We start from the raw sequence: 13,365 nt of genomic DNA, 5'->3' as shown, positions 1-13,365 counted from the left end.
ACAGCCCCTGTTGTCTATTAATGTTTCTGTTCCCTGAGGCAGCAAGATAGGAGCTCAATCCATAAATCTTCTCCCTTAGGGGGGAGAAAGGCTGTCTTATGCACGATGTTGGGTGATTCAGTCTACTGCTATGCTGTTTCTCACTTTACCCCCTGATCGTATGGTCTAGTGTGCTTTCTGACCTCCCACTAATGAATGTGTAGATAGGGATTAGATGTGCTAAACTGCCCACCCAAATGGGGCAGAAAGTCTACTGGATTACCAAGGAAAATTGAGAAAAGGAGTAGGGTGGGGTGCCTGACTTTCTTGGCATCAGGATCCACCTCCAGGCACCAGAAGGTATTTCTGCCCGCGGGAGAGACAGTAAGAAGGGTTTACCTACTCTCTGTTAGAACAAATGTCAAAACTACATGCAAAGAAATCCCTATTCCATCTCCATTGACAGAGGAAGGGATACAATATTCAGGCTCTGTTGGCCTGCACCCATGATTCTTATGCATTAATGAAACCTAAAGACCCAGTGGGATGTGGAGCGGTGCAGTGGCTTGGCTCATATGATGTTTTTCCACCCAGAATGCCCTTTAAGCCTACAAAAATAGACACTGAATGCCTAATTTCCTTTCCCTTACCGTGGGGGATGGTTGCAGCCTTTTTGCCCTTTATAGACAGGCACACAGGGAACCCTCCTAACTATGGACATTTCTGAAACAGAGAAACCTAGGGCCATTCTGACTTGTGTGGCTTGCTTTGACCCACTGTTCTATTTTGTCCGGATTCTCCTGCAGATGACTAAGTATGAGTGTAAGAATCTAAGACCACAATATTTCCAAATGTATGCAACAGACATTTTGGCCACTTCCAGCCATGGACAAACCATTTGTACTGTGCTGCCACATGTCTCCTGAGAGAAATGATAACCCTGTGTGTGGATGGGCTTAAGTCATGTCACAGGAACAGATCAAAATTTTAACTATGCGAAGACCACATTGACATATATTGACTCCACATGGTCTGAGTTTTGATCAATTCAGGCTGCAAGGGTTAGGCCTAGCCACATATGTGTGTTAACCTTTCTATTGGGAGAAGTGTGGAAATGTGGAAATGTGGGGCAGGATGACTTTTCTCAATTCCTTTGATTCGAGGTCAAAGCAATAAAGGGGATAGTTATGTTTTTAGCTTCAGTTTAAACCATTATGGGTACGAAAAAGTAGTAGGATCCACACAACTCACACAACTCTGTATTCCCATGAGTGTTTAGATTTCAGAAATGTCTAGATTGGTAGTTATCCTCGGGTGCCCCCAGGCACAAATCCCCAGCTCTCCACATTGCCAAAATGATTTAAATCCTCATATGTCCATGTTGCATTTTGGGACATTTCGTCCTATGATGATAGGGCTATCCACACAAGTGGGTTACCATTTTTATATGAAAATCATGTTGATCCCGAGAGACACTGGAGTTTTCTCTCACAGTGAAAGTGAAGAAATTATTGATGTTCGTCACAGTTTGAAGTTTGCAATAGATTCTGTTTAGAAACAGTGGTGGAAGCCACACAGGCCACACCACCATGGACTACTACAGGTGTCTAGCTTTCAGAAATATCTGTTTGGTAGGTTTCCCTGGTGCCCAGCAACTTCTGGCCCAAATTCTACAGCTTCATACATCACTAGAATGATTGAAATTTTATGGAAAAATCTTCAGGTTATCACATTGTATTTTAAAGTCTCACTTGTCATGGGTGATAGGCCCATCTAGACAAGAGGAGTACGGTTCCTTTTAAGAGAAATGTGTGAAAACAGATTAGTTATTGTTATTAACTCAAAAACAAATAGGAGGGCAATCAGGAAATCTCTCATTTTTTTATTGCTCTGTTACTTACTCTACTTCATAATGGGTGTGAAAAAAACATCGCCTGCTATAGTCATTCAAACCTCTAAGAAAAAAGAAGCAAAGAAGGGAACGCTGCTTGGTAACACATCAACTACCAATCTCTAGACCCAGTTAGAGATGGCACCTTTACTTGCACAGATAGCACTGTGACATCCGAAATCCAAGATGTTACCGCACCAGAGAGGCCTCAGACATTTTACACAGAGACAGAATAATTCACATCATTCACAAAGAGTGATTGGTATCTGTATTTACAACAGATAAGTAACATTACAAGTCCCACACTGTTGGGTGCTCTCAATTTCTTTTTATGTGTGGCACACTGGAAAGAGAGCTTGGTATGGCACTTCTCCAAGTCAGAACAAGACGCTCACTCAGGGTGCTTGTAGGCTGGTGGCTGCAGTGGAGGTGGGGTCAGTGATGGGTTCCAGCATATGTCTTGCCTTCTCTTGCAGGTTTCCTCAGCTTTCTGTGGTGGTGGGTGCCTTATTGGAAACCTTCAATATCTCCCAATCCAAGATGGCAGCCTGCCAATGTTATTTAGCCCTGTATGTCCAAACAATCATGACAGCAGTGACTTCCTGGAATTCTCCATTCCCTTCCAGGTCTTGTAAGGGTGTTTAAGTTTAAGGGTGGCTGATTGGAAGAACGACAGGTTAAAATTGTTCCTAGTATTCGGGCACACTCGTAGTTAGTTCTGTTGCTCTAACTAGTCTTTTTCTGTGCTACTGTTCCAAGTATGTTTTGGTTCTCTCCTCTGAGTCCTGCTCTTCTGGAATTCCCTTTTTGCCGTGTTTGGTGCAGTTTGCTTCTACTCCACCAGAGGTGCTTTCTTTGCTTTGGCATCCACTGACAGGAGAGTTCTCCGTCGACAGGATGGTTTCGGGAAGAGATTGCTCGTACTTCAGAGTCAAGGTCTCTCACATCTCCCAAGTTCTCCCACAACCCACATTGCACTTCAAGACCAGCGATTGATACACGCTCCCAAATAACATGAAATGGATCACAATTGCAATGCAGGTTATGAACAAGTTAATCTAAGAAAATGTTCATAAAAGAAATATGTGAGCAACATTGAAAATTTAACACTTTCAGAACAATGAAACGTAAAAAATCCACTTTGTGTTATAAATCCTATTCTCTATTTTTCTGAATCATAATTTGCGATTCTTAAGAAAACTAATTTTCGCGATTCTGTAATTCAAATGCATTATCGTGTTGATGTTCCTATGAACGAATTCTTAGGATTTGTTTCCTAAATGTACAGAATCGCCTAAAGCAATTAGCATGTTTTCGTACATCGTGAACAGTGCCCAGGCACATATTGATAATATCACACTCTAGAAATATATTTTTACACTGTCATTCTGAAGCACGGGAACTTGACTCCCAGCTATTTTCTATTTTAAAAATGTCAACTCAAGGAGGCAATCAGGAGATTTCTTGAGAAACGAGAAGCACAAGTTCTCAGATGATGAGATAGATATACTTGTAGAGGAATGCAGCAAGTACAGAGCACCGTTTTGGTAAAGTCTCCCTAACTCTGCCTGGAGCAGCCACAAAAAGGATTGTGTGTCATATCCAAGAAAGGATCAGTGCTGTGGGCATACCAATTCACAGTATTTCCGAAATTCTGAAGCAGTGGAACAACCTTTGCTCATGCACTTAGGGAAAGGTGACCAGGAGGAAGTAAGTTGCTGGCCTTTGAGAAGGACCTTCTATGCAGCCACCACCAACCGCTATGGATGAGGTCAATGAAAGCACAATCATAACAGAGGCTATAAATGGCCTATCTAATATTGATACCTCAGAACCTCATCACCAGCACACAGGTTAGTTTATCTTTTAAAATAAAACAATAAAAGTGTTAAGCTTAAAAGTATTTGTATGATAACTGTAAATATATAATACACAAATAGATACAATTTAATTTGGTCTGTGACTGCTCAATTCATTAACAATTATATACAGTAAATTAGATTATGGGATTTGCAGTCCAATTAATGTTTTAGAGCAGTGGTTCCCAACCTTTTGACTTCTGTGGATTCCCACTTTATCAGTACTGGAACCCGGGAACCCCCACAGATTTATTATTGGGATCTAGGGACACCCCCAGTGAGCGATTACCGGAAGCTTGGGACCTAATCTGGTAATATTATTACATTTTCTAAGCAGTCACGGAGCCCCTGAGGAGACTTTGTGGACCCGCAGGGGTCCCTGGACCACAGGTTGGGAACCACTGTCTTAGAGGTTTTAGCAGTTCAAGCGTATACAAATTTAAAAATAGTGTTGCTTTATATTTACATACCTAAATACAATAGTGTAAATCACTTGTATCACGATTCTGAAAAGCAAAGAAAATAGTGCATCAAAGATTTTAGAGGCTTACACCTCAAGACAGGATGATGGATGCATTTTGAGTAGGCTCCACTGTTCACCCCCATCCGTCCTTTAACCTGCCGTAAACCAATCATTGTTATCAGACAACTTGTCTCCCTCCTTCACTGGGTTACCCACTGCCGTGGCCGGGGTCTGCTGCCCTATGGAGATGAAGGGACAACGTACATCTGCGGCTGTCTGCTACGGCCTACTGTCCAGATCTGTGGCATGTGTGACATGGGCACTAGGGAACCAGTGAATTAGGAGCGGTGGAGGACTGTGCCCAGTCCTGAGACCTGTCACATAACTTTACTGAGGTATGCTGGTGCATGTCAGCAATGCTTTACAGTGGCCCCAACATTGGCCAGGGGTTTGCGCAATGCCCTCAATGCACTCTTTGATTATATAATTAAGTCTACACCTCAGCAGACACAACACTATCAGGAACCCCTTTGGGACAATTGTTGCGCCCCTCAGGGGTGCCTTTAAGAAACGTGTTATCTGAGCCATGCCCACAAACGCTGACAGCACTGGACACAGTCGCTTGGGGTTGAAGTCACATATGCCTACAACATTGGCCTGTGTCCTGACGACTCCTGGGGCTCCACGGTTGTGACTACAGATACTGGTAAAGCCTGGTGTTGCATCAGACCCAGAGAAATGCTCCCTTTTGCTTATCACATAATAGGTTGTAGCGTAGCAACTCATTTGGCTCACTGGGTGCCTAGTATATTCCACCTCTATACTGTGGACCTTGACTGTGGCCCCACCCAACAGTGGAGCCTCAAAGCAACATCTGTGAGAACTCCCTTATGGTGCTCACCTCTCCCACACCTGCTTCTCCCCACATGGTCTGGGCTGGCCTGTGCCTGCCTGCTTACTCCTGGACATTTGGGTCTGCTCATGTTACTGTGCTTCTAAAGATTATAAGGCACTAGTAAGCGGGCTCCATACACAACAACTGCTGCTTCATCATCAGGCACAAACCTTTAGTGTCAAATACTATGGGTCGCCTTTACACCGGCACTCAAGGCACATCCTCGGGGCCCTCTGTGGTCCATGAACAACTGAGCAGAGGTTCTGATGCACTGGAACATTCCAACCCTTCTACATCAATTGGGGTCAAACTAGAATCAGTTTTGGAAGCCTGTTGAATGGAATGGGACTTCCCTGGAGAGTACTCATGTGTCTCTGTAAAGTAAAACAGACAATGTGACAGCAGATCTCACGTTGGTACAGACAGATCACTACAAATTGGTGTATAAGGTCCACGCTGCCAAACAAGCCTTTACTGACCTTCAACCAAAGGCTTGTGAAATTAAGTAATTGATGCAAACATTGGCGGAACATGTTCACATCCTAGAACACCGAGCTGAAGATGCAGAAGGCTGCTCAAAGAGGAATAGTTTTCATGTGGTTGACCGTCCGGAGGGAGTGGAGGGGTTGGATGCCATTGCTTATGTGGAACTCTGGGTGAAAGAAATGCTACCTTTGGAGGCCTTTTTACAATTTTTCTCTGTGGAACTTGAGAAATGCAGTGACCACCTCCTGGCTCCAACCCCGACCATTACTGTTCACTCTACTCCACTACTGCAACAGAGACTCCATCCTTGGCGAATCGCAGAAGCACCAATGCTTTACAGTTGACAATGCACGTCAAGCTCTTTCTGAACTACACTGTGGTGGTGCTGAAACAAAGAAATCTTTCCTAGCGGTTAAATGCTGCCTACAGAATTTGGATATTGGTGCAGAGCCCACTCACACCACCCCTCACATTCAAAGAATACCCCAGATCTGGAACAAGTTATAAGGGAGAGGTGTCTAGCTCTGCAAATTGCTGCCGCAATCTGCAAAGCCATACAGGGTTCAGAGCCTGAAGATGACTCAGCAAAACCTATTAGTGATAATGGCTCCTCGACTACCTGGACCTCTGAAGTGGACTGTGCCGCCCCACCTGAAGTGACACCTCAGACAGCTGAAGGCCCCATCTGACGACAGCACTATGCAACCAGTGGCACCCAGGTTTGACATCACCCTGTCAGGCATAACCTTTTTGCGATAGCAACCTTAAGTCTAATTGTGATTCATGATTCCAAGATGTACTAATTATAAGGGCTAACTCACATTCATCTGTACTTATGTGGGATGCCTCCAATCGGGTGCTGCGACATCACCATTACTACACCAGTTTGTTCAGCTTTAGCTTGTTGCTCCGACTTTTGGGTGCAAATATGTTGTTACTCAGTCCACTGGTATTTACGGTTCCGTGTTTATGGTTTGTTTTTTCACTCTATGTTATGATTATCTGTGACCCAGCCCTGCATCACACACCCTTGCTGTACTAATATTGAGCAGATTCACCTACATTCAGACACACACAGCAGTCACCCGTTGGTCTCTCTCTTATTGTGTACATGACCCACTTTAACATAATTACTTGGAATGTGCTTGGGGTGCACACTCCCTCACATCGCTACTCGGTTATTCATACATGAAGCGTCACTCCACAGATATTGCACTGTTGCAAGAGCTGCGTTTAACAGAAACAGAAACCACTAGGCCATAAAGACGTTGGCGAGGTGAGGAATTCACTACTAATTTTTCTTCCTATGTCAGAGGTGTGTGCTGCTGTAGTTCAAACCTGGTACCCCCTTTGTGGCAAAATACACTGTCTAGATGTAGAGGGGCATTATGTGGTCAGAAAGGGTTGCCATTATGGCCATCAAATTGTCCTAGGCTCCATCTGTGCCCCAATTCTGAACAAGCCTTATCCCTGCACAATCTATCTGAGACATTGTCCCATTGGAGTGGGCTACCATAGCTGCCCTTGACGTTCCTTTCCCACACTGCCTTGCACACTTGCCATATTTAACGTTCAGGCATTGCATGACAGGCTTCAACATTGTCAGCTAGTTGATGTTTGGCACTTTCATAATCCAGACAGAAGGGTATTTTATTTTCTTTCCTTTCCACATCAATTGCATGTCTACACAGACGGACTAGTTGGAACAGCCTCTTACTTCCTTCTGTTTTGCACATAGGCTATATGGGCCATACACATTCTGATCACAATTCTGAGTACATACAGCTTGTGTTCCATGTACCCTCCTCCCATTCCCACCTGGCTTCTATAGACAGCTACACTGGAAGACCCCATTTTGTGCTCTTGGGTCAGCCATTGCATACGACTTTGATCACAACAATAACACGGCCTCCACCAAATTAACAAAGTGGAACACATTTAAAATGATGATACGCGGACATTGCCTGGGGACACATTGGAACATGCGACAAATGCTCAATAGAGATATCTTTAATATGGAACACAAGCCATGAGAATAGGTTAAACAGGTGGTACAAAGTCCCACCAATGCGCACTAACTAGCAGATGCATGGTACGAACATGCTGCGTTGATGGAAAGACTGCTATGTCTTAATTACTCTGCTCATTCAGCAGGTACACATTCAGCAAAATATAGAGCAGACCAGTTGCCTGTTTGGCTAATCTGACAGGACCATAATGGTGCTGCGGTCTGCCACAGATGCGCTGCTGTACACCTAACAAGCCATACACAATGATCTAACACACTACTACACATGGTGGCTGCCCTGTCCTCGCACCTGTATCCTCCCTGGCTGTTGCTGGGGCAGCTCCTGGCGTTGCTGTTGCAGCAGGCGTTACAACTGCAGGAATGCTGCTGACTGTGCATGTGGGGGTGCTGGAGGGTCCTGGGGTGTCCTCCTGGGCCTGGGTGCTTGGGGTGTAGGGGGTGTCTTGCTGGAGACCTGTGGGACATGGGGAACACACTGTCAGTGTCTAGTATCTGTTGCACAATTCCTAATAAACATTTGCCTATGCACTGCCTATTGGACTACATTTCCCATAATGCATCATTCTGGCTTTTTCTACCCTGAAATGGAGCTAATTTGGTTGTGCATGCACATGTGTACATGGTGGGTGGGGTATGACATTGATAGGGGTACAGGCTTATCACATGGTACTCACCGGTTGATGTGCTGGGCTCTGAAGTGTCCAGGTCCCCAAATCCACACACTGCCTCCGGCTCAAAGGTTTGCTCAATCCTGTCTTCAAGGGGTGTGGGTGGTGGCACAGATGATGGTCCCCCTCCAGTGCCTCTCATCTCCCGGAGCCTTTCTGCCACCCTCTCCTTGGTCCGGGAGCGGAGGTCATACCACCTCTTCCTTATGTCCTCAATTGTCCTGTGGCTCACCCCCAGGGCATTGATTTTCTCCTGCATTTCCTGCCAGATTTTTCTTTTGGTGGCCTCTGGAACAGTGAGAGCAGCTCTCCCAAAGAGCTCATCATGGTGCTGACAACATTCTTCGGTCAGCACCTCAAGCTCCCTCTCTGAGAATTTAATTTTCCTTTTTCGGGGGGTTCCCTCCATGGCTGCTGCAGCTAGCTCAGTGTGCAGACTGGCAGTTGTAAAAGGGTGTGGTCCAGCCTCCTCCCAGGTGTATTTGTTAACTTCCTGGCTGTGATGTCATCATCATGTGCCAGGAAGTGTTTCCAGAGTGTTTTGGTGTGCTTTCTGGAGTGTTCTGCTGCACCTGCAAGCAATTTTGAGGGAACTCGCAATTTGCGACACCAACTCGCTAATTGCGAGTTCGTTTTTTGCACACTCGCAAACAGCGACCTCGCAATCTGCGGACTCGCACACAGCGTTGCGAGTCCGGATGCGAGTCGCTAAATCGGACCGGTTTCTTTCCTGGCATACCAATTTGCGAGTCGCATTTTGCGAGTCGCATTGACTCGCAAAATGCGACTCGCAATTTTTTTGTTTCGTACATCTGGCCCTATCTCTTTAATACACTGCCTCGCCATGAACTCAGACATTGATTAGAGTCAAAATAGGTTCCCTTATCTCGGATCCAATAAACATACTCAGAGAGACCTGGCAAGGCTGCCCACTGTCCCCTTTACATTTTTCCTTGGCAATCGAGCCACTTGTGATTGCACTTCGGGATCAAGGCCACAAAAGCAAAAATAAAAAATAAAATTGAATTAACCACAATCTGTGACTGGGGCTGAGTGTTTGACAGTGTTCAGCATTCTGCCCATCATCGTTGTGTGTTGCTATAGTTGCCCTAAGTGGAAAGGGTATGCCCATACGTGGGTCCGTTGTGCACTGTACCACTGGATGCAAGCTAGCATGTCTAATGAGGGATGATACTATCAAACCAGTCCTAGGATGCTTGTTTCCACTCCCGGGACAACTTCGCCTGGCAGTTCAGGGTGGACTGTTCCTATGGGGAGCAGGGTCAAGGCTGATTTGCATATGGCTGGTTCTAAACTAGGGTGGCATAGTGAGCAAAAAAATAATCTATTCAAACCAGGTGTTTTACTGGGGGTGAGTGTTTGAAAATGTTCAGCATTCCATCCATCAACTTTTTGTGTTGCTATAATTGCCCTAAGTGGGAAGGGTATGTCGGGACATGGGTTATGTGCTCACTGTGTCACTGGATTCCAGCTAGCATGGCTGATGAGGGGTTATAACTCAAAACCGGTCCAAAGATGTTGTTTCTGGTCCAGCGAGGACCTGGCCTGGTAGTTTGGGTTGAACTGTTCCCATAGGAATTTGCATATGACTGGGTCCAAACTGGGGTGTCATGGTGAGCAAAAGAATGTTGAACTTAACCCAGATCTGTGACTGGGGGTAAGTTTTTGACAATGTACAGCATTCCGTCTCATCTTTTTGTGCTGCTATAGTCAGGGAAGGTTATGCCCAGATGTGGGTTTTGTGCTCAAAGTGCTACTGGATTCAACCTAGTCTGGCTGATGAGATGGCTGATGAGATGTGATACCACAAAACCAGTCCCAGGATGCTTATTTCCAGTCCAGGAAGGAGCTGGCCTGGCAGTTCGAGCTGGACTGTTCCCATAGGGAGTAGGGTCAAGTCTGGTTCGCATATGGGTGGGTCCAAACTGGGTTGGCATGGAAAGCAAAAACAAGCAGTGGATTTAACCCAGATCTGTGCCTGGGGGTGAGTGTTTGACAATATTTAGCACTGAGTCCATCATCATTTTGTGTTGCATTAGTAGACCTGCAGCACTGATTGTGCCATCCTCTTAAGTAGCCCTTTAAACATGGGGCAGGCCTGCCATGGAGCCTGTGTGTGCATTTTCAAACTGTTATTTCAATATAGCAAAATAAACCTCTTCCCAAGGTCAAACCTTCCTTTTTAATACATATAACTCACCCCTAAGGAAGTCCCTCCGCAGCCCAGAAGGCATGTTGCATTGTATTTAAAACTTTGGACATGTACTTTTAAATTTTATATGCCCTGGTAGTGAAAAACTCCAAATTTGTTTTTCACTACTGAAAGGTCTACCGATCCCTCAGGATAGCATTGGTGTTACCTTATTACATTTGATAAGATGTAACTTTCAATTGGGAGCTTGTAGACAGGTCAGGTTTGGTGTGTAAAGCATTGTAATTAATAGCCCTTGTTACTAGTAAAGTTGGATTATTAATCACAATTCTGAAAATGCTACTTTTAGAAAGATGGCATTTTACTGTCCCAACTATTTGGTCTCTGCTGCCTGTAGCCTGTGTCACCTGACTAGGTATAGTTACAGTTGGTCTTTGTGTATTGCTCCCAGGCAGTGGGACAAAGGGAAGCTAGGTATTGGCAGGATGGCTAGGTACTGGCAGGATGGGACACTCTTAGTTAATGAGAGAGAGGAACTGTCACCTTCCACACATCAAAAAGGTCCTACCTAGTCACTCTAACAAATGGGTTTCACAATAGCCTATTGTGATAGGCCATGGAGGCAGGAAAGTCCAAGCACCTCTGGTGGAGGAATCTGGAATTTTCTCCCACTTCAAAGTGGGTACCAAGTATAAATAGTGGACCTAAGACACCAACTCTTCAGTACACTTTTGGACCTGTGGACTCTGCCAGGAAGAAGGACTGCTGTACTGCTGAAAGGACTGCAACTCTGCTGGACTGATGCTCTGAAGGACTGCTGCCTGCTGTGCTGACCTGCTGACCTGCTGCCCTCTTGCCTAGATATGAAGACTGGACCTGCAACTCTGAATCCATGACCCAGAGTGACTCCAAGCGCTAATTGGCTGTCCTCCTGCCTCCTGACTGGAAGCCTCGGAGACACAACAGGCATCCAACACCCTTGAATCCAGTACCCGTAATCTGCTATCAGTGAGTTCCACCATGCCATTCAGTGCTGTTCCAGTGGGCTGTATGGTGCAATCTCAAGCAGAATCAACACATTACTTCTGTGGTGTGGACTTTCCCGGTGCATGGACTTTACATCACCTTCGCAGCTCACAGCCTCATCTGCATCAAAGCTGCGTGACACATCCCCAAGACAGACCCTCACATCACACACTTCTTGTCAACAGCAGCCTTGACAACAATGCAGGACTCTGCTTTGCAAGCCCTGCAGCTTCTCCAGAACCAGTCAGTGCTCGACGCATCCTTGATGCAGGACGTTGCATCACAGGCCCCCTCATCAACGGTCTCCCCAACAATGACACACAACTTCACATTGTGGCGCCTCAGCTCCTTGGAACTGATGCTGTGCAATGCATCTCTGACCAGGTCTTCACATCACCTCAGCTGAGTGATGCATCCTCGAAACAAGACTCTGCAACTCTTCACAACCTGGATCCCAGGTGTTGTTTTCCAGTAGGCCTAACTAGGGTTCAAGTAGCCCACCCACGCTCCATCGCAGCTGGCCTGAATTTGTGACTTTGTTGTGGTCCAGTCTGACAGGACATCCACAGCTGGGGCTTTGTGCTTTTTTCACTTAAAAATTCAAATTGTATATCTCTGGTTCTACTGATTGGGGCCCATATTTATACTTTTTGACGCTAAACTGCGCTAACGCAGTTTAGCGCCAAAAAGTTTTGCGCCGTCTAACGCCATTCTGAAGCGCCATGCGGGCGCCGTATTTATGGAATGGCGTTAGACGGCGCAATCAGACCGGCGCTGCCTGGTTTGCGTGGGAAAAAACCACGTAGACCAGACAGCGCCGGCGTAGGGGGAAAATGGCGCATGGGCGTCTTAAAATGGGGCAAGTCAGGTTACGTCGAAAAAATCGTCTTAACCCGACTTGCGCCATTTTTTAACGACGCCCATCCCCCATCAACATGACTCCTATCATTGTAAAGATAGGAGTCATGCCCCCTTGCCCAATGGCCATGCCCAGGGGACTTCTGTCCCCTGGGCATGGTCATTGGGCATAGTGGCATGTAGGGGGGCACAAATCAGGCCCCCCTATGCCACAAAATATTATAAAAAAAAAAATAAAAAAAACTTACCTGAACTTACCTGAATGTCCCTGGGGTGGGTCCCTCCAGCCTTGGGTGTCCTCCTGGGGTGGGCAAGGGTGGCAGGGGGGGTCCCTGGGGGCAGGGGAGGGCACTCTGGGCTCATTTTGAGCCCACTTGTCCCTTAACGCCATGCCTGACCCAGGCGTTAAAAAGCGGCGCAAATGCGCCGTTTTTAGCCACGCCCACTCCCGGGCGTCTCTTTTGCCCGGGAGTATAAATACCACGTAAAGGCCTGGGAGTCATTTTTTAGACGGGAACGCCTCCCTTGCATATCATTAACGCAAGGAAGGGGTTCACGCTAAAAAATGACGCACATTCCGGGAACTTTGGCGCTATTCGCCTCTAACGCCATAGTATAAATATGGCGTTAGTTGGCGTTAGTTTTGCGTCGAAATTGCGTCAAAAAAAACGACGCAATTTCGGCGCAAACGGAGTATAAATATGGCCCTGGATTTTTTTTCATTTTGGTCTTAAAATATGTATTACATTTTACTCTATTCTAAATTGGTATGGGATCTTTTTATATTGTGTTGCAGTTAATTACTGTTTGAAGTGCTGCATACGCTATTTACACATTGCCTCTAAGTTAATCCTGACTGCACTGTGCCAAGTTACCTGAGGGATGAGCACAGGTTCATGTAGGATTTGCTTGTGAATTCACCTTGACAAGGTTTGTGGTTTCTGCTTGTGTAGGGTTTCACCCCCTCAGCCAGTAACCTAATTTCTTGCTGCAAAAAACAAACATATTATTAAATATTTTTCAATTTAAAAATCAAAA

Source organism: Pleurodeles waltl, chromosome 2_1 (genome assembly GCF_031143425.1).
Source record: "Pleurodeles waltl isolate 20211129_DDA chromosome 2_1, aPleWal1.hap1.20221129, whole genome shotgun sequence".
Lineage (NCBI taxonomy): Eukaryota > Metazoa > Chordata > Amphibia > Caudata > Salamandridae > Pleurodeles > Pleurodeles waltl.
This window is presented reverse-complemented; position numbering follows the sequence as displayed.